General features: G+C 43.1%; 1 protein-coding gene and 1 long non-coding RNA gene across 2 annotated transcripts in view; one reads left to right on the top strand and one right to left on the bottom strand.

Moving 5' to 3' along the window:
- Positions 1-26111, bottom strand: part of LAMC1 (laminin subunit gamma 1) — a 115848-nt gene that overhangs the window by 67646 nt on the left and 22091 nt on the right. The window lies entirely within an intron of this gene.
- Positions 17381-20137, top strand: LOC309371673. The gene is made up of 3 exons (XR_014169253.1): positions 17381-18021; positions 18457-18571; positions 19173-20137. It is a non-coding gene; the product is annotated as an uncharacterized lncRNA (long non-coding RNA).

Here is a 26111-nt window from a genome sequence, read left to right as displayed (position 1 = left end):
GAAGCACAAGACCTGGCAGGTGTCATACATGGGGAATTCCATTTTCAAAGCTAATAATGAGTTACATTAACACAATGCCAATGCCTTCATTTCCATCTCATTTTTGCAGACCAATGAAACTTGCACTCTAATTGTATGGAAGAAGGGGAAGTGGATGGTGAGAATTAGGCACCTGGGCAAAGGAGGAGGGCTGCATGGATTGCTAGGGGCTGCCATACCCTTGGTAGTGGGCAGGAGAGGAGTGTTGGTCTGTACACACTTATCATCCCTTCTGGACTGCGCACCAGCCAATGGAAGTTGGAAGAGCATGTCAGCCATTCCCCTGAATTGGCACACTGGAAAAACCAATGGCACTACAATTCCTCTCAAGTGGATTCATGACCACAGAATGGGACTTGGGAGTTAGCAATCTGTTTTGCTGCATGTACTGCAGGCATAGGCAAACTCGGCCCTCCAGATGTTTTGGGACTACAATTCCCATAATCCCTGACCACTGGTCCTCTTAGCTAGGGATCATGAGAGTTGTAGTCCCAAAACATCTGGAGGGCCGAGTTTGCCTATGCTTGATGTACTGCAAAGTGGATGATGCTGAAATTGCACAGTGATCGGCACCACAATGTATGGCAGAAGTGTTACAAAGTCGTGGCCTCTTGTACATTTGGATAAAGAGAAAGCAGCGCTGCGTTTCAGTGAATATCCACACTTTGACAAAAAGTAACATTCACACATGAATGTTGATAACGTCAGATGAACAGTATGAGGGACCCAGAAACACAGTTAACTGTTGCCAGTCATCTAAACAGATTAGTCAACATCCATTGGTACACATCTGGAAAGTAGGCAAATGTGCACCTATTTTTGGACATTCAATAACTTCACCTGGAATTTACAGCATTCACATGCTTTTATCAAAATCTAATTTTAGTGCTCAATGCAGCAGTTTACAGGAAATCATAAAACCATCGGGAATATAAAAACAGCCACCCAACCCCCCAATATGCAGTCAGCAATTAAATATTCATTTTCCTTCCATGGTTGATGGTATTGAAAGCTACTGAGCAGGCCAGTAGAACCAACAGTATCACACCATCTCCCATCTCAACTATTATCTGGAACTACATAAAATCATGGACCATAAACCAAATTGAAATAGTCTCTGATAATCCACAACCTCCATAAGTGTTTGAAGTCAAGGCATCACCACCTGCCTGAGCACCTTTGCTCATGTTTGTGACGGGTTAATAGTTGATAGTCATCTGGGTATATCGACTGCTTCTTCAGGCACAGCCTAACAAAAGCTTGCTTCAAGTCAGCTGTGACTGCAACGTCTCTCAGTGAAGCATTTACAAACCCTGCTCCTGCCACTCCTCTCTTGCAATATGGGCCAAGGGACAAACAGAGGCCCACACATCACTCCAAGAACGTTCATTCTAAAATACTTTCTTTTTAAAGGACGCACATTAGAGTAGCTACTTCCAGCATCTCTTGGGTGAAATGTGTAGACTGCCACTCAGTTCACCATGGCAAAGACAGAACGTACCTTATGCTTTGGCTAGCGCTGGCATGGGTAGGGGGAGAGGAGTGACAATGTGATGTTCAGAGCATTTTGCAGCATGGCCCTCTGTCTACGGAAGTCCTCAAATTTCACCTACTTTCAATTATGTATATCCCCACAGAAAAGAAGGCCTTAGCAAGGATTACATTCTCAGAGTGTGCTCATTTGTGCAATGAAGTCATATGACATTTGGAAACCAAAGTTATCATGATTTATTAACAAAGGAGTGCCAGTGTTGAGAAACCATGACATATCTCTAGAGATAACCACAGCTACTGCTGCCACAAGCACGCCAAAACTGATTTTACAAGGCATAGTCAAAAGTCTAGGGAAAGACTAATGTTGCAATTATATTCTGGTGTATTCTTTGTAGAGTACCACAACTCAGCATGACTCCTTACAAAGTAACATAAGCAGAGAGAGATGACCCCTTATTATCTTTATAACCCAAATTCCGACAACAGGCAAAGAGAGGAAGACTTAAGGATAAGCACATTTAAGGGCATCAGGTTGAAGATGAGGTCTAAGAATGGACTTCAAGGGGAAAGAGTGGTTTAGATATGGATTTACAGGAAGAGATGGAAACTCTCGTCCAAGACAATGACTGACATCCGACAATGACAATGACATCCGACAATGGCTGACATCCGAGGCACTACAACTACCTGGTTTGTTTGGTAACACATGAAACTCTTGAATCATGTGGGGTCAGGTTAAATCATGTTACTCCTTTCCATACCAGCACTGCCATCCTCCCAGCCATCTGCTGGCCTCGAAACTCAGCTCAGTCCCATGTGGGTCAGAACTCTATTTGGTACCAAGGTGATGAGATTGAAACTTCGGAGGTGGGGAGGGAAGAGCAAGCTTGGCAATGTAAGAAATGAGTCTTTATCCTCTAAACCCGAGGTGGAGGACACAAAAAGATTATTCCCAGCATGCAAGGCAACACCCTGTTCAGCACTTTCTTCGCGGAAGAGATGGATGGATGGCGGCTAACAGATTGAGGTTGAATCCTGACAAGACAGAAGTACTGTTTTGGGGGGACAGGAGGCAGGCGGGTGTGGAAGACTCCCTGGTCCTGAATGGGGTAACTGTGTCCCTGAAGGACCAGGTGCGCAGCCTAGGCGTCATTCTGGACTCACAGCTGTCCATGGAGGCGCAGGTCAGTTCTGTGTCCAGGGCAGCTGTTTATCAGCTCCATCTGGTACACAGGCTGAGACCCTACCTGCCCGCGGACTGACTCACCAGAGTGGTGCATGCTCTAGTTATCTCCCTCTTGGACTACTGCAATGCGCTCTACGTGGGGCTACCTTTGAAGGTGACCTGGAAACTACAATTAATCCAGAATGCGGCAGCTAGACTGGTGCCTGGGAGCGGCCGCCAAGACCACATAACACCAGTCCTGAAAGACCTACACTGGCTCCAAGTACGTTTCCGAGCACAATTCAAAGTGTTGGTGTTGACCTTTAAAGCCCTAAATGGCCTCGGTCCAGTATACCTGAAGGAGCGTCTCCACCTCCATCGTTCTGCCTGGACACTGAGGTCCAGCACTGAGGGTCTTCTGGCGGTTCCCTCACTGCGAGAAGCCAAGTTACAGGGAACCAGGCAGAGGGCCTTCTCGGTAGTGGCACCTGCCCTGTGGAACGCCCTCCCACCAGATGTCAAAGAGAAAAATAACTACCAAACTTTTAGAAGACATCTAAAGACTTTTTAAGGGAAGCTTTTAATGTGTAATAGGTTATTGTATTTTAGTGTTTTGTTGGAAGCCGCCCAGAGTAGCTGGGGGGACCCAACCAGATGGGCGGGGTATAAATAATAAATTTATTATTATTATTATTATTATTATTATTAGATGCACGGATGAGTTAAGATGCACGGAAGAAATTCACTAATTTCTTATAAATACAGATTCCTCACAAGTTGAAAAAAGCTAGCACATCAGGCAGGAAAAAAACTAGCCTTGTCTGTTGTTGTTTTTACTCTCAATGATACTATATTTTCTTTAATTAAAAAACAAGTAGAGGAACATTAAATGATACCCCTACTTAAACCCTGAAGTTGTTCATCCAATCACCTCCTTCTTTTGTGTAGATAGTGCCTCAGAAATGTATGCTGTTAAGAAGGAGAAATCAGAGCTTGTGTTTTAATTTATGGTTTCAAAAGAACAAGAATCAGCAGAACCCTTGTTTTAAAAGCACAAGCAAAACAAAATCCCCTACTGTAAAGTGATGTGCAATGATTTCTTCAGGAATCCCTTCCCAAGTGTCTAGTACGAAAGCTAACTTAAAACTGATATTCAAACCAGGAGCACTCCACTCTTCAAACCCTTTCAAAACAGCAAAGCCTTACGCTACCCAGGAGCATCCCATATACATTGCTCAAAAACACCATGAGCAAAGATCCTAATTTTTTTTCCCACTTAAGTGATCCAGTTTACAGAATTATGAGTGTATTCCTTTGGCCTCTACCTCAACTCAGAAGGTAGAACTACCCTGGTGTAGAAGCAGATCTAAAGCAAAACAGCAGCAAGGAGTGGAGTATGAGATGCCCTTAGACACCTGGTTACCTCAGCCACAAATGAACTAAGAAAAGCTGCTCTTTCTTTCATCTCTCTAATCCATCATATGGGGATAGTAATGGCCAACTGATATAATGTATGTAAAGCACTATGAGCACTAACAAAACAATTTAAAATAGAACAATCCATTGAAACTAACCACTCTCTGCAGCTCAATGTTTATTCCTCCATGCCATAGTAAGTATTTTCTACAGCTTAAGAATATCGAACTGACAGATATTTAAGTTCAGGCTATAAAAGCAGCTGCAGAAGCACTTAATGGAAAGCCACGCATGATATAAAACCCAATTCATTAGCTTTAGTTAGACTTTTATTATAAAGTATTTCCACTGACTTGGCTGAAGTACAGGACCCCCTGTAGCCTTGCTTCCTTCTCCCTTCAACCCCACAAATGCTAACAGGGACTTTAGCAGCAAGCTAAAGAAACCCTGACATCCGGATTAAGTTCAAGAGGTTTCCAATGCTTCAGCTTCCCCCACTAGTCTTTCTTTGCAAGTGCTTCCTAAAAAGAGGCGAAGGAAGCAAATGCACTGAATAGTACGATATGTCTTACACCAGATCACCTTCTGTAACCACAGAGGCCATTCTAGACGTAGTACAGGCAATGGTCAATGGGTCTGTCAAAGTGATTAACCACAAAACAAGTCCCTCATAAGTTACCAGTCTCCACTGAGCAGTAAGGGCTTTGCTGTTATAGAGCACATGCACTCAGGCATAAGGAACACTATATAAAAAATTGATCCAAGAGACTGTGATCTAAAAGCATGAAATCTCTCAAAATCTTACAATGTATAAACATTTGTTTTCTTTGAAAGTGAACCTAATGACAATCTGATTCATATTTGGTTGACCCAACAGGGTGGGTGAGACTCCTTTAGAGTCCAGATCCAGTCTACAGGCCACTAGTTTGCTATTCCTGCTTTACACTCTGTGCCTTATACTGTATGTTGCTGCAATGTGATAATTTGTGTTGCACTAAGGTGGAGGCGCGGGACGCGGTTGGCGCTGTGGGTAAAAGCCTCAGCGCCTAGGGCTTGCCGATCGAAAGGTCGGCGGTTCGAATCCCCGCGGCGGGGTGCGCTCCCGTTGCTCGGTCCCAGCGCCTGCCAACCTAGCAGTTCGAAAGCACCCTCGGGTGCAAGTAGATAAATAGGGACCGCTTACCAGCGGGAAGGTAAACGGCGTTTCCGTGTGCGGCTCTGGCTTGCCAGAGCAGCAATGTCACGCTGGCCACGTGACCCGGAAGTGTCTTCGGACAGCACTGGCCCCTGGCCTCTTGAGTGAGATGGGCGCACAACCCCAGAGTCTGGCAAGACTGGCCCGTACGGGCAGGGGTACCTTTACCTTTACCTTAAGGTGGAGGCGGGACGCAGGTGGTGCTGTGGGTTAAACCACAGAGCCTAGGACTTGCTGATCAGAATGTCAGCGGTTCGAAATAGGTACCGCAATGGGGTGAGCTCCTGTTGCTCGGTCCCTGCTCCTGCCAACCTAGCATTTCGAAAGCACGCCAAAATGCAAGTAGATAAATAGGTACCGCTCCGGCGGGAAGGTAAACGCCGTTTCCGTGCACTGCTCTGGTTCACCAGAAGTGGCTTAGTCATGCTGGCCACATGACCCGGAAGCTGTATGCCAGCTCCCTCGGCCAGTAAAGCGAGATGAGCGCCGCAACCCCAGACTCGGCCACGACTGGACCTAATGGTCAGGGGTCCCTTTAGCTTTTTAAGGTGGAGGCACCTGGTAAGTATTACTAGGAAATACAGCCTGAGCGCATTCATGCTTCCAGTAACAGCTTGCAAGGTTACAGTGGGTTTCTTTCACACTTTTCTTGGTCACAAGATTAGCTGTGGATTAGTTACAGGTTTGAATCATTTTACCCTGCTTTTAAGTGGGAAAGGCTCCCCCAGTGCCCTTAAAGATCAATGTAAACCAAGACAACCCCTGCCTTCATGCTTACAATCTATAAGACAAAAGCGGAGGCGGCAGGAGGAGAAAAAAGAGCAAACTTAGACAGTACTCCCTCCTCTTCTTGGGTTTTAAGGGTGTGAAGGCAACAGGGAGGCCATATTATCACCATGTATATTCCTATATTCCGATCGTTCATAAAGTGTAGTATCTCATAAGAACGCCCACAAAGTCATCAGCATTTGATCCCAAATATTTTTGTCCTTTAACAGCCCCCCAAGGTTAAGTTACAATGCTCAAGTTGTTCAGCTTGCGGAGGAGGCTCCCTCTCAAACAGTCCTATACTACATGATCAGCCATAGGCGCCGACTCCATGGGGCCTGAGGGGGCCTGAGCCCCCTCAAAAATTCGTTTGGGGGGGCTCTGCTAAGAGTCTCAGTGGGAGGAGGGGACGCCTGACTCGGAAGCAGACCCCCCCCGCCCGCCCGCGCGCATCTGCCGCGTGGTCAGCCCGAATCCGAGCTGTCCCTACCCCGCGCCGCGCCTCCATGGCTCTCTGCGCAAGGCTGGGAAGCCAGCCTCGCCGAGTCTCTCCCAGGAGAAGCACGCAGACGACGGCAGCACCTCCCGCCCCACAGGGGGCGACGTGCCTCTTTCTGCCCTGGGCCCGAGCAAGAATCCCCGATCGCCGCGGGAAAGGGTGGGCGCGCGCACCTAGCAGCAAAGGGAGCAGACGCCAGTTCCTTTTGCAGCAGCTGCAGATCGACTTCCACGTGGGGTCTCAGCTTGCTCCTAATGTTGATCATATGACTCTAAAATACTTTTAAAAAACTTTAAAACTCACTATTTTTCATCTAAAATTTAGAAAACTTCCCGGGGCAGGACCCCGGTATGGGCCCCCCCAATATTTTTTATAAGTCGGCGCCCCTGTGATCAGCTGTTTCTTCCAGTTCACAAACTACACAAAACCCAGCATCAATCTGTCCGACATTAAATAAATTACTCTAAAGAGCACAGTGCCCTGCCAAAATACTAAGTAAAGCAACTTGTTTCATCTGGTGATTAAAGATCTAAAAGTCTCTCAAAGCTGGTCAAAAAAATAAAAATAAAAATACCTTCCTCCTACTCATGAGACTTGTTTCCCAATATTTTTGCCATTCACCCATAATCTTCTGCTTAACCCAACATTTTACTTCCATTGAGCATTTTACTTCCATTAACGCTGTGTTGCTTGTGTCTCAAATCATTCTTGACTACCTGATCTTCCATTTCCCATGTTGGCCAGAATTCAACTAAAACTGACCAAATACCTATTAACAGTGGTTCTGAATTCAAGAATCAGATTTCATTTACCAAGTTATATATCCCATATCTCCATTCTGAACAGCTAACAACCCCAAGAAGCAGTCAGTTAGCAACATCCCCCTATCAGGCCTCGCATCCCTAACCCACTCCAAAAGCCAAAATGATAGACACCAACTTGGTCATTGTTATTGAAACCTAATCGGATTAATGATAGTTCTTTTGAACTCTAAATGTTGCTGTACCAGTTGTTATAGGAAGAAAGTTCTTGTAAAGACCAGCTGTGATAGAAACAGTTGGAGAAGAGGAGCCAAGTGGAGCTGGTCTCTCTGCAGAGTCAATGGCGTGGTGCTGCCTCCAATGATCTCTTTGGCTCTTGCAGTTGCTGCCAGGTGAAAACTGAGGAACAGAGGAGTCAGTTGGAGCTGGTTCAATGGCTCCATCAGTTAGATTATTAAGTGGTCAATGACTCATTCCCTGGTCAGCATTAACAGGAAAATGCTCTGAATGAATGCCAGATATTCTTCACTTTAAAAAGGAACAGCCCTAGTGGTGCAGCCTTTATTTTGCAAACCTTTCATAGGATAGTTCTTACTATAATGGGAAGAGGTTGCAATACTGAATGCAGTGAACAAAAAGGCATGGTACTGACAGTGCCTAAGTTTTAACCAGTTATTGTTATTCTTACTCTCATTATTACTACTAGTAGTGCTATCACCACCACCACTACTACTTATTCAACAGAGCAGCCTTACCAGTACACCAGTCTGAAATCTGCCAACCAAACATCATATTCTGCTGCAAAAGAAGTTCCAAAGCTATTGCAGAAAGCTGGTTTCTTTAAAAAGGTGTGGTGCATAGAATTTAACACAAGAAAATATAATTCTATTCATCATGGATAAAATTACTTCATTCATCAAAGATAACATCAGGAGTGATAGCAATCTAGGTATGAGACAAAAAGACAAGTCTAAGACTGGAGATCACTTTCTCAAAATTGTGAAGCTGCAGGGAAGGGTGTTGGGTTTAGGATTCTTAAAAATAGCTTGCATTCTGAACAATGGAGAATAGAGAAAGTTGGAGGTATATAAAAGCAAGAACAAGGCCAGGCAACATGATTTGAGCAAAATATTTATTTGCATGTTAAGAGGGAGCTTGATTCTACAACTGAGGTATGGCCTCATCAATATAGTATTAAGTGAGTCAACCCTAAGGACCATTTTCTTACTTACATAGGGGTCTTGTCAGTCTTACTTGCCTTCTGACAGAGAGAGGTAAAACTGATCAGGATCCCCCCTTTTATGTTCAGGGGAGATCATACTGAAGGGTTGGGTGAAGGAGCTCAGAGAAGTATTAATACATTTTTTCTTCTTTTCAAAAATACGTGTCAAAGAGATATGGGCACATCTGTAGAGAAAGCAATTGGTTTACTGGTGTTAAATGAGATTACAGGAAAGTACTCACTTTTTAAAAAAATTACTAGGTTAGTAAAATATTTTACATTAGTTATTGCTTAGTATCAGAAAAAATTGTGTGCTTCATAATGTAAATCACAGTTCATCAGCTACACACACCATCTAATGGTTTCAATCTCATGGTTCAATCCAATTCCATTATTTCTTTCCCAATACTGAAAAAAATCTCATTCTTCATGTTTCCCATGCATTTCATTCTGCCTTCTCTATATTGCAGTGGGTGTGCCAAGTTAAGAATTTTAAGAAATAGCATGTCATCTCCCATTGACGGAACTTCTGCTTCCCCAGCCCCAATGTGTGGCCTCATTTTCTAAACATCAAAACACAAAAGTAGTATTTCCTGCCAAAGGAAACACAACTTTGTTGAAAAGCATTGGGATCTTCTGCATCAATCATAGAAATAAATGGGCATTCCTTGCAGAAGAACCTCAAGGGGTGCCTTGCTAGCAATCCCAAGTGACAAAATTAGGTGGGACAGCAGCAAATTTGCAAGGAGAACGTTGACTGGATGCCATCGTCACTACTACACATTGGTTTGGTGCCAACATGAGGCTGGAGTGTTCTATTTTCATTTTGTAATCACTGCTGCAACAAGACGAACTGGGCATATCCATTTCAACTGTACAAGAGCAGGACAGTATGCATCTCAGCCCCTTCTAGTTTCTTGGCAAAACCATTTCAGTTCATGAACATGTTCAACAAAACCACACAGCAACAGAGCACATGTAATCACCAAGTGAAAAATCATACCCATTTGTGTGCAGTTTCAGAGAGCAAAGCTACACACAGCACATCTGTGATGGCTGCTACCAGTTTGGGAGGTTTTGTCACAGAACATCCACCATTTTGAAATGCCCCATTTTGTAAACCAGCACTGTGATATTCATGATATTCAGTAAATTCTACTACTTTACTGTTTCATCTCATTTTCGATTATTTATCCTTTACTGGGTTTGCAGCCCCCGGCAGGCTTCAGTTAACAGCTGAAACAGAACTGAAACTCTCCCCAATTAAATTTGACTCCCTGCTTTGAATACATATTGAAATAAGTGAATCCTATGTTCAAGAAGTATTCTTAAGCTAAGCTTCCATTTAACTCAAACTTCAGTTAAACAATCTGATGATGTTCTTTTGTAAAGCTTTATGCCAACTTTAAGGAAAACATTATATTCATTCTCTGGTTCATATGCTATCCACCAGACCAGATAACAAGACGTGTCAATCTTAAAACCACAAATAATTCCCTGACCAAAGCCTCTCTAACTATTTCATGTTTAAAAAGCGCACTTCCTCCAAAAGTTCTCACGCAGCTCATCTTCTTTAAACAAACATGTGGGAATGCAACCCAATCCTCTTCCCAGACACCTTTCCATGAAAACAAGGAATTCTGGAAGAGGAAGGGGGAGTGGCTCTGACTTGGAATTTACTACTAAATCCGCATCCATTTCCCAACAAGTAACTTAAAAGGTTTAAAGAGCTGAACAAACACTCTAGAAACTCATTAGGTATACACTTCCACATACAGTGTGCAATTAACCTACAGGATTCATGGTCAGAAGATGTTGCAGCTGCTACTTTTAAAAGTGGTGTTTTTTTAAAAAAAAACCTGACGTTTACCTGATTGTTAATGCTGAGAAACTCATTCACAATTTAAAATTTCAAGGCTACCTATCCACCCTCTGTCGCCTTTGTATCTCTGCCCATGACCTCCTCTCCACCATTCTGCTGCCACTCCTACCAAGTTGTCTGTTGTAACAGTTCTGCCCATTTCCCCTTACTACCTTTTGTGCCTAGAACACCTTCCCAGAACATAGATCTGTGAGCTCCTTTCCATCTCAGAAGGTTGAACACTGGAAGCGGGAGGGCTCTCTCACTGGCTGCCCAAGGCTTTGTGGGATGAGCAATCACACTGATATCTAACCTTTCCTCCAAAGAGCTCAAGGTGACATTGCATAGTGCTCTCCCCTTTCCCTCATACTTTATCGTGACAATCACCCTGTGAGGTAAGTTAGGCTGAGAGATAGCAAGTGGCCCAACCTGGTCTCCAAGATCCTAATCAGATACGCTAACCACTGCACCACACTGGCTTGCCATCCTAACTTCTCCCAGGAAAATTTAGTTGTCCTCCCTGTTAGTATTCGGGCTCTTCAGCCCAGAACTTGGGTAATAAGATAATAATGTGAGTAGACTCATTCACTGGATAGTATAGGCTTCTGATTTTAATGTTATTATGACATGGTTTTTGTTTTAGTTTACCTTTAAATGCAGGTATAGTAAGCAAGCTGGGTCAAGTCCAGAAAGCCAGATCGAAATATTTCTTAAAACAAAAAAGGATGTGGTACTCTTTATTCATTCAGAACCCTCAAGATCTGGCTTTTCTGTGACTCCCAACTGAAACAAAGTCTCCATATGCACAGCTACCTTTGTTCACTTCTATTGGTTATTTAAAGCAGTGTTTTTCAACCACTGTTCCGTGGCACACTAGTGTGCCGCGAGATGTTGCCTGGTGTGCCGTGGGAAAAATTGAAAAATTCGAAAGATTTAAAAATAAAGTATTTTATAATTTTTCATATTTCTGATTACTTACTATTTCATAATAAAGTAATTATAAAATACTTTCTTTGTGTTTATTTGATTCCTATTCAAGAGAATTACTTTATATATAGTCAATATAGGCACAGAGTTAAATTTCTTAACATTTTCTTATGGTGGTGTGCCTCGTGATTTTTTTCATGAAACAAGTGTGCCTTTGCCCAAAAAAGGTTGAAAAACACTGATTTAAAGTATTTTAACCCACTTTAATTCATGCACAATAACACAAGTACAACATACACACCACCAGCAGCAGCAAATTGGCTCAACTACAGCAGAATTCAAGCAGACACGAACTTCTTCACTTCTCCTCCCCAGCAGCTGATTCACCAGTGAGACCCTTTACACCAGGGATGGCTAATGTGGTACCCAACCTTCCCCCAAATTCCTGTTGAGCTACACCCCCATTTTCCTTGATCATATTGGCCTTGCTGCTGAGGCCAATATGAGTTGGGGTCTGAGAACACTTTGACTATCCTGGCTTTACCCCAATTCTGCTAGTAAAAGCCTGCAAAGTCCAGTCCAAACTTAGTTTTAGTTTCCGTTAAAGAGTAAAACCTTCCATATGGTCAGGAGAAAAGAAAAAGAAAAAGCAGAAGTATCTATATAAATCCTCAATCTAAGGTCACTAGAAGAGTTCTAGCCTCAATCTCTGCAGGTGCACTAACCATGGGTGGGACTGTTCCACTGAAGGACGGCCAAGTTTACACTCTTAGCGGCAGATCCACTACATCTGCTTGTTGGCCTACCGTCTGAATATTTGATAAAGCACAGGCTGTCCTGTTATTTTACTACTCTTACTCTCTCTCTCACTCTCTCTCATTTTGGTGTGGTTTATTTACCCGTTTTTAGAATACCACAGCTGCAGCTAGGAAATGCTCTCTCACTGTAGAAATCCCAGTGGGCAGTGGGCTACAGAACAGCATGGAAAGAACATATCATTGTCCTCCCCGCCTCAAACAGTCACGTGTGCATCTTACAAAACACTCCTTATCCTTGCCCATGAACTCAAAAACTCTAAAGCTAAGCCCCTACTTCCAGGGGTGGGGGTGAGGAAAGGGAAAAGGACACTGCTTCTTGGCATGGAAATTTTAATTGTGATTTCAAATGCAGCAAGTCAGTTGTAGGGAAAGAAAACATGTTTTCATCATATTTATACCTAGCAAACCTAAGAAATACTTAGCATCTGCACAGTGCATTTTACTTGATAATTTTTTTTATTAATTTTTCAATTACAATAATCCAATAATAGCCTCATTGTAACAATGCCAAATTATAATGCAATTCCTAATACAAATCATTCAAATACCAAATTATGTAATTTAGGTGCCCCCCCCCACATGCTAGATTGATGGTTTGGTGATTTACTTTGTTTCTGTGTTCCAAAATCTTATTGATTTCAATCACATTCCCGTCATAACAGTAATCCTTGATACAACAGCTGCAATATTTTTAACTTCTATTCATGTTGACACATTAAATAATTTATAAGACTACAAGTGAAAATCTCAATCTGCATCATTGTTCTTCCTGAGTGACATTTATTCTGGCCATGATGTTTCTTCCTGTCCTTGTATGTCAATCTTTCCCCGGTTGTTGCTGCAATCCGTCATGCCTTGAACAGAGCTGATATCCCAATGTTGTTCCAAAAATTTCTCCCCCACTCAGTCCCATGCTCTTTGTTTTTGCAACTTTAACAGTAGCTGCAAAAGTCACTCTATCCTAGTCAGTAACCTGTTTTCTCCATTTTTATTTCCCAGCTTCAGAAGAAGTGATCTGTTATACTGCCAGTGCCCTTGGCAAGTTTCCAGGCACCTTTCATTTCTCCGTTCAGCCAAAGATACAACAGCATACCTTCCAGATTCCCTACCCACAAACTGATAATTAACACAGTCCAATTAAGTTCAATTTTAAGTCCTTTTAATGTTATTCAGTTGTTGTTGTTTTTTTCCCACATAGTTCAGTTTAATGTTGTATTCCATATCTGCAATCCAGTTTCCTCTTTCTTCACTTGCTCTTTACAGGAATTGATTTAACATTCTAGGGAGGGTTGCTGAATCATAAATGTAAAAAACAAAACTTTATATAAAGAAGCCGTGGGCTCCCCCCACAACTGTCTTTTACACCAAATGAAGTCTTCTTTCACGTTCAAACCTTAACGACCTTGTAGTTGCTTCAATTCCACAGTTTATGATCTCATCTTTTCTAGCACACGCCTGTACATGAGAATCTCTGCTTCTTAATGGCAGCGTAGGGGGGTTATCAGCAGGCAAAGTGCTTTTGCACTCAGCACCTCCTGCCTCCTACAATCCATGCCAGGTACCAAACAAACTGCCAGTGAAGCCCGTTCTCCCCTGTCCCTGGGGGGAATTTGAAAGGATAATTAACCTCAATCATCCTTGTTTTTTCTTCGCCAACGATCTCCCGCTGTCCTGGGAGCTGCCTCCATTAAGGCACCAGATCCAGAATCCAGTGCATTTCAGGTGCTTAAACCACAAATTCCCCAAGTAATCAGCCAAATCAGGTAGATAGTTGTAATCCCTACCAGTGTTTCTAAAACCTGGGTCTCCAGCAGTTTTTGGACTACAACACCCATCATTCCTGACCACTGGTCCTGCTAGCTAGGGAAGATAGAAGTTGTAACCACCTACAGCTGGAGACCCAAGTTTGAGAAACACTGTTTATACTATATTACACAACACAGCAGGAAAAAATGATGAAAACCAGCACAACTAGATCAGCATTTCTAACAACAACATGATTGCATGCCTCTGCCTGTATGGTGGTGGGCTATACAGTGGTACCTCCGGATATGAACCGGATCCGTTCTGGATCCCCATTCGCATCCTGAAGCGAACGTAACCCGCGCCTGTGGATTGCGATTTGCCGCTTCCGTGCATGCATGTGGTGTCATTTTGACCGTCTGCGCATGAGTGAGTGGCAAAACCGAGAAGTAACGCGTTCCATTACTTCTGGGTCACCGCGGAGCGCAACCCAAAAGCACTCAACCTGAAGCATATTTAACCCGAGGTATGACTGCAAGGTGAAACTGTGTTTCAAGAAAATTCTCCTTCGGATTACTACAACTAGATTTCAACCCAGACTGAACCCTGGGACGACCCCTTTCCAATCCTCGCCTATTACAGTTCAAGCACCACTTCCACGGTCAGAGGCAGAGTACCACTGAATACCAACTGCTGAGAACTGCAGGTGGGCAGAGTGTGCAGGCTCCCCACAGGCACATGGCTGGCCACTGTGAGGCCACTGGCCTGATTCCGCAGGCTCTTCTGTTCTGCTCTAAAGGTACTTTTGTGCATGCATGTCTGAAACAAGCCAAGGAGTTTCATTGGGTGAATACAATCCAACTGATGCACAAGTTGCATTACTGAAAGCAGCAGCTATGGGCCTTGCTATTTTCCTTGAGCACAAAATATAACAAGAAAGACTGGAGAAATGAAACCAGCAATTTAATAAAATAGTAATGCAAAATATAAAAGATGTGAAAGCACATCTCTAGCTGGGTGTCCATTTTTCATGCATTTAGCAAGTGGAAAAGCTGTGGGTGACCACAGATAAAAGCAGACGTGGGTTGTGCTCCAAGCCCAGTCTTTAAAAAAAGGCATGAGTAGATGTTTAGCTTACATGCCAGCAATCTTCTGAGAACCAGTCCAAATGTTAAGATTGATTCTGCCCTCAGGAATGAGCAATGTCACTACAGCTGACTCAACTTCTCCTTGTACCTTGGCAGCCCGACATGATGTTTACTTTTTAAAACGACAAATGAGAGCTGCCTCTCCTTGCAGCTATCCATAACCAGAGAACAGAGTATTCAGTCACTGAGCTTTCTAAGGGTCCCCTGGGAGTGTGGAACTGATGCAGTTCTGCACCCTCCTTGCAGCACAGCGGGAATGTCCCCCCAGTGCTGTCCCTGATCCCAAGAAGGACAGTGGCAGTTCCCATCATGCTTCTCACATTATCTCAGTCCTCCAGCACTGCCTCAGGAGTGTGTCAGGCAGCTGTGCTACAGCAACCCCCATTTCCCAAGGAGAATACTGTAAGGATTCCCTAGAAATATGAGTAACATTGGGTTTCCAGAATCTCAGGCAAAAGACTTTCCCAACTCCTGTTATCAATACTTTTACCTGGAGATGTACCTTGAACTTTTTACGTTTGTGGAAAGATAGCAGCTCAGTGATGGGCATCTGCTTTGTGTGAGGAAGGTCCTGAATTCAAACCTTAGCATTTCCAAGTAGAGCGGGAAATGTTCCCTGCCTGAAATCCTGACATACTGCTGAGGATCAGTGTTGGCAATACTGAGATAGATGAGCCAGTGGTCTGACTCCCTATAAAGCAACTTTCTAGGTTCATATACTTTTCAGTTAAGTTGTGGCCTCTCCCTTGCTCCATCTGCTTTCTTCCAAAACCACCAACACTTATTATGCAGCCCACAAAACCACAAGGCAGTGTTCAGCGGACAGTATAACACAGCTTACGCACCACATAATGAAGGCTACCAGTCTAACACAAGCAAACCTACATTTTTTAACAAAAAACATGGGTTTTAGCAGACATCTGCCTGTGGATGCAGATGGTGTACCTGTAAAGTAGGCCTCACAAATGCAATTAAGCCTCCTGTTTTTTGTTTAATTGTATATAGTTATAATTGCTGTGTGGGAACAAGCAATTATGTTCTGAGCTCTCCTGAAGCTCTAAAACGGAATGATCCACTTTGTCAGGTACTACCTGTTAAGTGAACAATTTGAATGAACACCATTCTGCATTCCTCAGAACAGGGTTTCTGAAACTTGAGTCTGCTTTTGGACTACAGTTCCCAGCTTCCCTGACCACTGGTCCTGCTAGCTCCAGATGATGGGAGTTGTAGTTCAACAACAGCTGGAAACCCAAGTTTAGAGAACCTGCCTTAGAAGCATCAGCAGAAATATTCCCAGCCTGCTCTTTTAAAGTTGGATGAGTAACATCTTATTAAAGACCTATTTCCCACACCTGAATAACCTTCTTGGTATTTATTACCAAATGCTACACTTACGGTACTTTGGATGGGATGCTGATACATGGAGAAAGTACAGTCACTACTTAGGGAAAACCATAATAAGAGATGGTTAACAGGGGAGGGTAATAATAATTTCAAGATTCCAAAAAAATGACAGAAGAAGCTAAGCAGTGGTATTTCATAGTCTTGTACTTTCACACACTAGCACAGCTAAAAATATTGGAATATCAACAAACTGGCCACCTATCTGTCTGTAAGTAAAGCTTATCAAATACCTTTTGAAGCTATAAGAGCTTTTGTGGTTTTCCACTATACCTTCCAGTGCAAGCATATTGGCTTTTCACCACAGGGATGTCAGTGAGAGAAATAAGCTCTTCTGCATCAAAAGAGAATCCTGACCAGCAGAAGTTTCAGTTTGTATTCATTTTCATGCTGCATGGAACCAGCATCTTTTTCTGACTGTGCTCATAATAGCACAGGTCAACATTGCCCACGAGTTAGGCTGCCAGCCAAGGCGTTAATTTTCTGTAAGGAGAAGGAGCCTTTGTGTGATCTGGCACTATACTTTGCAAAGGTTTTCGAGAGGGACTGAACTGTAGATAACTTTGAAGTTGATTCTCTCAGCTGCTATTCAGATCAGTACTTTAAATATTTTACTTATTGCACCAATATCTGAGTAAGGTGTGTGGGGTGGGGCAGGGTGGGGCAGGGCAGGGGAATCCAGTCAAACCCCAACACTGCCAAGGGTCTTTAATTCTTTGCTTAAATACACACTCAAATTCCATAATCACAATTATTCTGTAGCTAGAACATTCTGTGCAATTAGTTCAAATTCAAGAAATGTATCTAACTGGCAACATGTGCAATAAGTACTGATGAGAGAGCATTGAATCACTTTGTGTGCACTGCTCTTTTCAACTGGAAAGTGAGTTTTAAGACCTGTAATAATATTTCACTTAATTGCCAAGTAAGATCAAGTCAAAGGGACAAGAAAAGATGAAAAGAAATGGAGATCAGGGCAAATAAAACACTATCATTTGTTTCACAGATCCTACACAACAACCCCACAACCAAGAGACTAAAACTTAATGCATCTATTTTTACATCATCTACACGATACAGATAATTAATCTCTCATTATAAATGTGTGTGAGAGCCGTTGCCACTGAACAGCTTGCTGAAAACAGACATTGTGGTGTGGCAAAGCAGGACAAAATTAGCAAGCAGTTTTTAGACGGACTATGGTATGTTTCTAATACTGTATTTACAAAGTTAATGACGTAGCTCCTGTAATGCCACACCAAGGTATTCCAAGCTGCTGCTTCAGATGTAGATTCAGTGGCAGCCTCACACTGCCAAGCATGCAACCCATAACTGGAAGCCCAGTAGCAGAGAGCAAGGAAATGCATGCTGAATGCTGTATTTGAACAGTCATTAGGTTACAAAGGAAGTGCACTCCCAAAGGAAATGCCCTTCTAGAGGTAACCCCATCTACCCCTCTGTTTACAGGATACTCAAGTTCAAAAGAACTGACACAACCCTGCTTGCTAGTGCTACAGAGGAAACAGTTCTGCAAGTATAATCAGCCATAAACAGCTATACAAAGGTGAGGGTGAATTGCTTTCAATTTGTGCTGCATCAATGGACCCATCTACTAATCCTACTCAGACGTGAGTTAGGCATCCTCAGCTCCTCTGCTCTACAGCATCACTTTAACGGAGCACAGACAGTTCAATGCCTTATTATAGAACCATGTACTTCATTGAAGATAATGATATGTTCAAGTTTCAGGTTTCCTTGACACATTGGGGAGGAATGATTACATGCAGGGGCTGCTTCTAATTTGTGTGGCTGGCCAGCACCAAGCAAGCCTGGAAGGGTATCTAGGGGAATTTCACCAATTTAAATGCATGATTTATACTATGCAACTCTCTCTGGTGTGCTAATTTACTGCATAAAGGAGTTTGTTTTAGGGTTAGGGTTCAAATTTTGTATTGTTTGCCTCCAATCTGTAGTGGTAAAGCCCATAATTATTTTTCAGATCTATCAGCAGATGCAAGAGGCTATTTTCTGCCACAACCAAAGCCATCAACTTGAAATACAAGCTATTGACACATGATGATGATGATGATGTCTAAACCTTCAAATCCAAAGAGGTATAATTTTAGTGTGCTTCGTTTCATTTGGATTTTGGCTTTTTTCCAGGAAAACATGACATCCCCAGGCTGTCTACCATCCAAGTAGTGAGCAGGTCCAGGTCCATTTCACTTTAGGAGTGCTTATTTATACATGTGTGCATGTCCACCCCTTGATTTCTCATCACCTCTCAACTTCCAACCACGTGTGAACCCCTGGAAAGCAACAGCTTTCTAAGGAGAAATCAGGAGTTCCATTTTTGAAGGCCACCTCAATATTCTCATAAACTGATGAGCATCTGTGTGTGAATCGTTTGTTGTTGTAGGCAGGAAACGTGAAACCTTTGGATTGGATCGGCCAAATATATATTTTAGAAGCCTGGACACCTGCCTGCTGCTCTTTAAGCTCAAGCCTTCTGGGGGGGGGGGGTCCTGTTTATGGATCTGTTCTTCTCCCTCGCTGGCCCTGTCGTTTGTATATGGATGCTGTCAAGGAACAAGTTAAAAGTGCATCTTCACTTCAACTAGATGGGGAGCAGGATGATAGATTTAAAAAACAATTCATACTCATGTTGCTTAAAATAGAGTAAAATGAATCATAGCTAAACTTTTCTATCCACAGAATAGTCTGAGGACACCTGATGTATTTCCAGCTTAAGACTGATTCACTCCACACTCTTGTGCGTCTGAGGAGGGCTTTACGGCCCACAGAAACATCATTTCTGGATCTCGGCTCCCAGGCTCCTTGCACCCAGTTCTCTGGCGTTCCTGACAACTTACTTCCCCTTCCCCTTCCCTCAAGACTTCCATTCAAATCCTGGCAACCCATAAATTCTGCAGGCCCAACAAGCGACTATAAGTAACTGTTTCCAGATGCTTGTAACCCAAAAAACCGTTTCACAATTTTTCAGTTCAGCTGCTGGCCCAAAATGGACAGCAGCACAGGTAGAATAATGAAACTGTGTATTTGTGAGTTGAGAATCAACTTCTCTAATGCTCTTCAAATGGATGTGTCTAACAAACAGAAGTGGACGCTTTTATCCCAGTATGGCTCCCCTTTATCACATACACAGCCCAGCAAGACAACAAGAACCCACCAACAGCATACAAATCAATATGGCTAACCTGACCCAACAATCCCCCCCCCCCCAGCAATCTCACTGTAACCAACTAAAGACAATGAACCATGTCCTGGGCCTCCTCCAACCTCTCTCACTACCAAGGAAATACAATAAATGAACAGAAAGAGAACCTACCAAGTAAAGCTGATGTAAAAATGCCACATACACACCAATTATTTTCCCCACCCCTCCCTCCTCTCTCCTTCTGCTCCAACTTTATTCTGTATACAACATTATCGTCTCACTTCCAATGTAAAAAGGACTCTACAAACTGGAAAGAAAAAAAAATAGAGGCAAAGCATGTACTTTTGTAAACCAAGAAAATATTGAATATAAATTATTTTTTAAAAAAATAGATGTGTCTTTTTTCAAGTCTGCTATAGGGTGTTGGTTCCTGAGGTGAATTATTTCATTCAGTCCTAGAGTGAGAGCTTGATTTGGAAGGCAGGTCTTGGCAAGCAAGACAACTGGGATCCCATATGGGGAGAAAAATGTATTGGACTTCTTTTATTAATGCCGATGCCAACAAAGTTCCCCTGACCCCCCCCCTCCATTTTGTTACACTGCCCCACATCCAAATGGTCATTATTTAGAGTGGTGGTTTTAAACGTGTGTTCCCGGAAACTCCAAGGCTCCTAAAAGGTTCCTCAGTGAAATCAGCAATAGCAGGCAAGTTTGCCTTGGTTAGCGCGTTACCCCAGGGGGGTACAGTCCACAAAGTCACTCACCACACTTGCCAACCCACCAGGGCATTCTCTGGAGCCCCACATCCAACCCCAACATTTTAACCACTATGCCCCATTTCTGTCATTTGGCAGATTTTGGAAATCCCCCCTCCCCGCACCGAAGAAAATCATGGGCTGGCAAGAGGAGGAGGTCCATGTTCAAATTTCCCCTAACAAACTTATTCTTCTTTATAAGCATCTGTGGGAGACCCAAATCAGAGCAAGTCATCAGCAGGAGTACCTTTTCCTTTCTTGTTTCTAATCTAAACTCCCCTCTTCCAAATTTACAAATACACATTTGTGGGGAGAGGATTTTAGGGCAGGAAGGGGGCATTACTAAGCTCCCCCTGCCTCAGATCAGTTGCTCTGGTCCAATTTCACGCACACACACACACTTTCAAATTAGAGTATCCCATTTTTCTCCTCTTTAAACTGCCAAGGTTTTCTGTAAATGTGGCTTGTGTTCCCCCCACAACCAACCAAAGGGGTTATAACACTTTTTTAAACACTCGTTTTCTGAGAGATCCAGTTCTCCATCAAGTATCAAATACAGAATCAGTTCTTAAACTAGATTGACAAAGACCTAAACTACAGCAAAGACTAACTGTAGAAGACATGAAAATGAGTGTCTATGGAAAATTAGTCACACCCTTTACTAGCAAGTCAAGTAAAAGGTAAAGGGACCCCTGACCGTTAGGTCCAGTCGTGGACGACTCTGGGGTTGCGGCACTCAACTTGCTTTATTGGCTGAGGGAGCCGGCGTACAGATTCCGGGTCATGTGGCCAGCAGGACTAAGCCGCTTCTGGTGAACCAGAACAGCGCACAGAAACGCCGTTTACCTTCCCGCCAGAAGGTACCTTTACCTATTTATCTACATGCACTTTGACGTGCTTTCGAACTGCTAGGTTGGCAGGAGCTGGGACCGAGCAACTGGAGCTCACCCCGTCGCGGGGATTCAAACCGCTGACCTTCTGATCGGCAAACCCTAGGCAATCATATCTTAACGCCTTCTGTTTAGTTGTAACAAATTCTAGTTTGGAGTGTTGCCAAAGAACGAACTCTGGACTTGTCAGAACTCTCTCTATTACTATTACTATTACTATTACTACTACTATTACTGGGTTGCTGTTTTGTTTTTATAGTTTCTCCCAATCTCGTGTTTTTGTTTTTGTTTTTTTTTTTGTGTGTGTGTGTGTGTCTACGTACACACACACACACACACACACCGCTCAGGAAACATTAAAAATCCAAGCAGGAAGACACAGCATGCACGTAACTGAGCAGTTTGGTTGCCCTAGTAACTCCAATGTTTCATATGAAAGAAAACTTTACTTAAACGTCATCCAGGTTTTAGGGGGAGGGGGGAGGACAGGAGAATTAGAATCCTAGCTAAATAAATTTGATAAAGAGCTTGTTTGCATCCAAACTGCAGCCATTAAATGAAGGAACAGCCAGGATTATGGCCCCTTGCCCAACAAACAGTATTCCTCCAACTTTACTGCCTGTCCTTTGTGCAAGGAAACAAGACACATGACCATATGACGGGGGGGGGACTTCACCATTCATCTCAATTTATGTTATGCATTCCCCTCCCGTCCTCAAGAAACCCCTCCCAAAGCAAAGTAACATAAAGGTACATATTGTACCTGCCACCTGCACACGGGTAGCAGCGTTGAGTCACGTAATGAATACCAGCAGACAGGCAGAAATGTTCACTGAAGCACTGGATTCCTTTCATGAACAGAACTTGGGCTGGAATTCCTGCTCTGCAGAAAAACTGCCTAGCTCAGGGCGTTTCTTCTTAATTTCCCATTATTATGCAGAGCACAGTGGGGTGCATTGGGAAGGTTAGATCTGGCAGAGGCTGCCTCAGGTGTTCTCTATCTGCTATTCTATGCCTCAAGGGCAGCCCATAGATTATTCACAACTTCCAGGGGACTGCTCATAAAAGTTAACAGAGGAGAGAAATCATATAGCCGAAGAGTGCGCTTCAGAAACTAAGAGCAAACATGATCTCATACCCAAAGTTGATAATGTTCCCATCAAAAGTTTTAAGTTGGTAATTAAAAACAAAAAAATCCCACTCAAAGGGAAGAATTTGTTTGTGTGTTTTCTCCATGAATGAAGTTTGCAGTCCTTATAGGCTGATGTAGTTTGAATAGATGAGTAGGCAAGTGAGGATGGTAAGCCAGAGCCAGAGCTGGGGGGGGGGCGGGGGGGGTACCCAGACCTTTGTTCCAGGTGAAGCCTCCGGAGGGGCACCAATTAGGTTCCCAATCTGTGTGCATGCAAATGCGCATGAGGGATGCCAAACTGGGTCTTTGACCTGGGTTAAATAAAGCCTGATTTTGCCCCGGAGTGAGCCAGTGCATAAATCCCAACTCCCCAAAGTGGTCTTCCAGGAAGCTCTGTTTTCAAAGACACCACTTCCTCCTTTCCTCTTCTACCTACAAGCTGACAGAATTGGCTCAGGGCCCTCCGACTCTAAGGTCTGTATCAATTCCCAGTCACTTTAGCTCACGCCAAGCTAGCTTTGTGGCAACTCTACCACATGCTAATTTGACTTTTGGCAGTTCAGATACCAAATTAGGTGTGTGGCACAACTGGCTCAGTGTAAGAGACTAATTGAAACTTTGGCTTTTGTTTCTGCTTGTAGCTGCCTCTTATTGAAGTGGCCCTCTAAGTCAGTCCATGGTTTCATTTCAAGTCGCACATGGAGCACGTGTGAGCAAAATTTCCAGAGGGTTAGCATGTTTAGTCTGCTGCGAAAAGAACAAAGAGTCTAGTGGCACCTTAAAGAATAACAAATGTGTTAGCGCATAAGCCTTTGTGGGTTGGAACCCACTTCATGAAGTTTTATGCAGAGAGAAAGGTATATAGCGTTGCTGGCCATATTCCTCTGGCTACACTGCTTGCAATTTTTTCATAACAATATGGAGATACACCTGCGACTCAGGATAGGAAATGACAATCTCCTCCACGTGGGAATAACTCTCTTGTGTCTCGAGATCAAACTCACACTCAGTGGAGGGAGGGGGGTCAAAATTACTTCCTACAGAAGGAACAGGAGGTCTTCCCAATAGAGAGGGATTATAGGATTTGTAGTCCAACAACGGCCGGAGTGCCCCAGGTTCACTATCCCTGTCCGACAGCCTGAATGGAAAAAAGTCAAAGACAGAGCCGTGATTCATGCAGAGATTGTGAGTGTCCTCTAAGAGAGGATACCTTGGGCTCACCTCGTGGTATGTGAACAGATATCTCATGACAGTTTGGGCTTTCTGCCCTAGGAAGGAGGTCAGATAGATTTTAACTATGCAGCCTGCATGGGTAGCAAATCCCTCAAGACTTCTTCTTTGCCTGCTTTTAGCACAAAGCTATAAGAAAATAGCTAAGCAGGCACCATTACAATAAGATCTCTGTGCTAATCCACTGTGTTAACTATCAAGGCTTCAGAATCCTTCTGTTTCCAATCACATCCCCCACAACCTGTTTAACTCTTATGCAAAAGATGCTACACAAGCCAGTTTTCTGCTGGTACAGATCTCACTCATCACTACAGCAGGAGAAAACATCCAAATCCATTAAGAAAAGTTGGAGCCTAGTTTTTCAAAGCTTGGTGATGAAAGCAGATCACCCACATACACTAAGCATGACCCTTGGAAGAACCTCCCTTTAATTTGAATTTTAGAAGTTAAGATGGGATTGGAACTTTGCCTGAGTGCATGTTCCACCCTGGTCACACACACAGAGAACAAGCAATAACTCTTTCAAGCCATCGTTCGGCTTTGGAACACATTTTTAAAAGAAAAGCCTGACTAGCTTTTCAGATACCTCTTAATTGAATAACTTTCTAAAGAAATGCATGAAGTAACTGACATTATAGTTTGAAGTCTTGTTTATTCTGTTATATTTTACTCTAAGAAAACCCATTCATCCTCAACAGAACCCAGTAAGGCAGACATATATGTACAAAATACTTTTCTTTTAATGTGATCCCATTGAGATCCCAAGATGAAATTTTGCAGGTAGCTCTTAGAAATATTCAATAATCAGTAACATTTTGGAATTTTTAAATCATTTTTGTCACTTTTTAAAATTTTCAGTTTTGTAACTTACATTTTAGATTTAAAGTCAGTCCATCATGTGACAAATCATATTAAAGTCCATGCAGTTATGAAGAGATTGGTGTTTTTAGCTTGGACGTATCTCAATTCTGGACTGAGCTTTTAAGGTTTTTGTGTAGTTCGGCAAGACCAAAATTGTCAATTTTTTGACATTTCAAACTCACGTCATAACTCACAAATGGAATGAGATAAAAAATTAAAATTTTAGATTTAAACTTAGTTTTGGTCATTTAACAAGTATTAAGAAATATTAAGAAAATTGGACGGCATGAGGTAAAAAAGTTGGCTCACTTGATATGGAATGACCCCTGTGGAGTGTGAGCACAACCATAACACTCAGATGGCAGAGACAGCCTGTCACAGAAAGGCAGGTGTGGATGGGTCTATGCTCGGCAGTAGAGTAAGGAGGATATAGAAAAGGGGACCCCAGCCCTGAGAACTGGGGCAGGGCTGACAGCTAGTAAGGCGAACCTACTTACATCATGTTTTCTTTTCCATACGGAACAATTAAACAGATTTACATGATGAAAACGGTCAGGTATCAGCTTGCTCAGAAGCCTGGAGAGGGCAAGGCAAGGCAAAACTGCAGCATCTTGCTGGCTCTGTGCCTGCAGTCAGATTGCATGCAGCCCCTGAATATTGCTTACTGGGAAAGAGAAAATCTGAGAAGCAACTCTCAGTGGGCAGCAGCAAACAGCCTCTTTCAAAGAGTTTCTGAGCAGGAGCCAGTGATATGGGTTTTCCAGAAAACTTTAAATCAGAAACATTTCCTCTGTCTTCAAACAGAGGTTAGTCCAACATGCTTTATTTTAACCACATGTTTTATTTAAACAAATTCAACAGTATACATTCCCCTTACATTGCTTAAAGGTAAAGGTAAAAGTACCCCTGCCCGTACGGGCCAGTCGTGACCGACTCTAGGGTTGCGCGCTCATCTCACTCAAGAGGCCGGGAGCCGGCGCCGTCCGAAGACACTTCCGGGTCACGTGGCCAGCATGACAAAGCTGTAACTGGTGAGCCAGCGCAGCACACGGAAACGCCGTTTACCTTCCCACTATAAAGCGGTACCTATGTATCTACTTGCACTTAGGGGTGCTTTCAAACTGCTAAGTGGGCAGGAGCTGGGACCGAACGATGGGAGCTCACCCCGCCGCGGGGATTCGAACCGCCGACCTTACAATCAGCAAGTCCTAGGCACTGAGGTTTTACCCACAGCGCCACCCGCGTTACATTGCTTAGATTTTAAGTAAAACATACGATACGATATCTTTATTGTCATTGTCCCATACAGAACAATGAAACTGAAAAACTACATAAAACATTCAAAACCCCCTAAAAACTCTGAAACCCCATTTTAAAATACACTATACTATACTATAAAATACACTATATCATAAAATACACTATACTGTACTATAGAGACCACTTATGCTGCGTTTAGAACCAGAACTGCATCTTCATAGAAACTGTTTTTCAGGCGGCTAGTCCTGGCCTTTATAACCCTATACCTTCTTCCAGAAGACAGAAGCTGAAAGAGATCATTTCCGGGGTGCTTACTATCCTGTGCTATCTCTGCCGCTTTCTTATGGC

Source organism: Podarcis melisellensis (assembly GCF_964234715.1).
Source record: "Podarcis melisellensis genome assembly, chromosome: 6".
Taxonomy (NCBI): domain Eukaryota; kingdom Metazoa; phylum Chordata; class Lepidosauria; order Squamata; family Lacertidae; genus Podarcis; species Podarcis melisellensis.
This window is presented reverse-complemented; position numbering and strand designations above follow the sequence as displayed.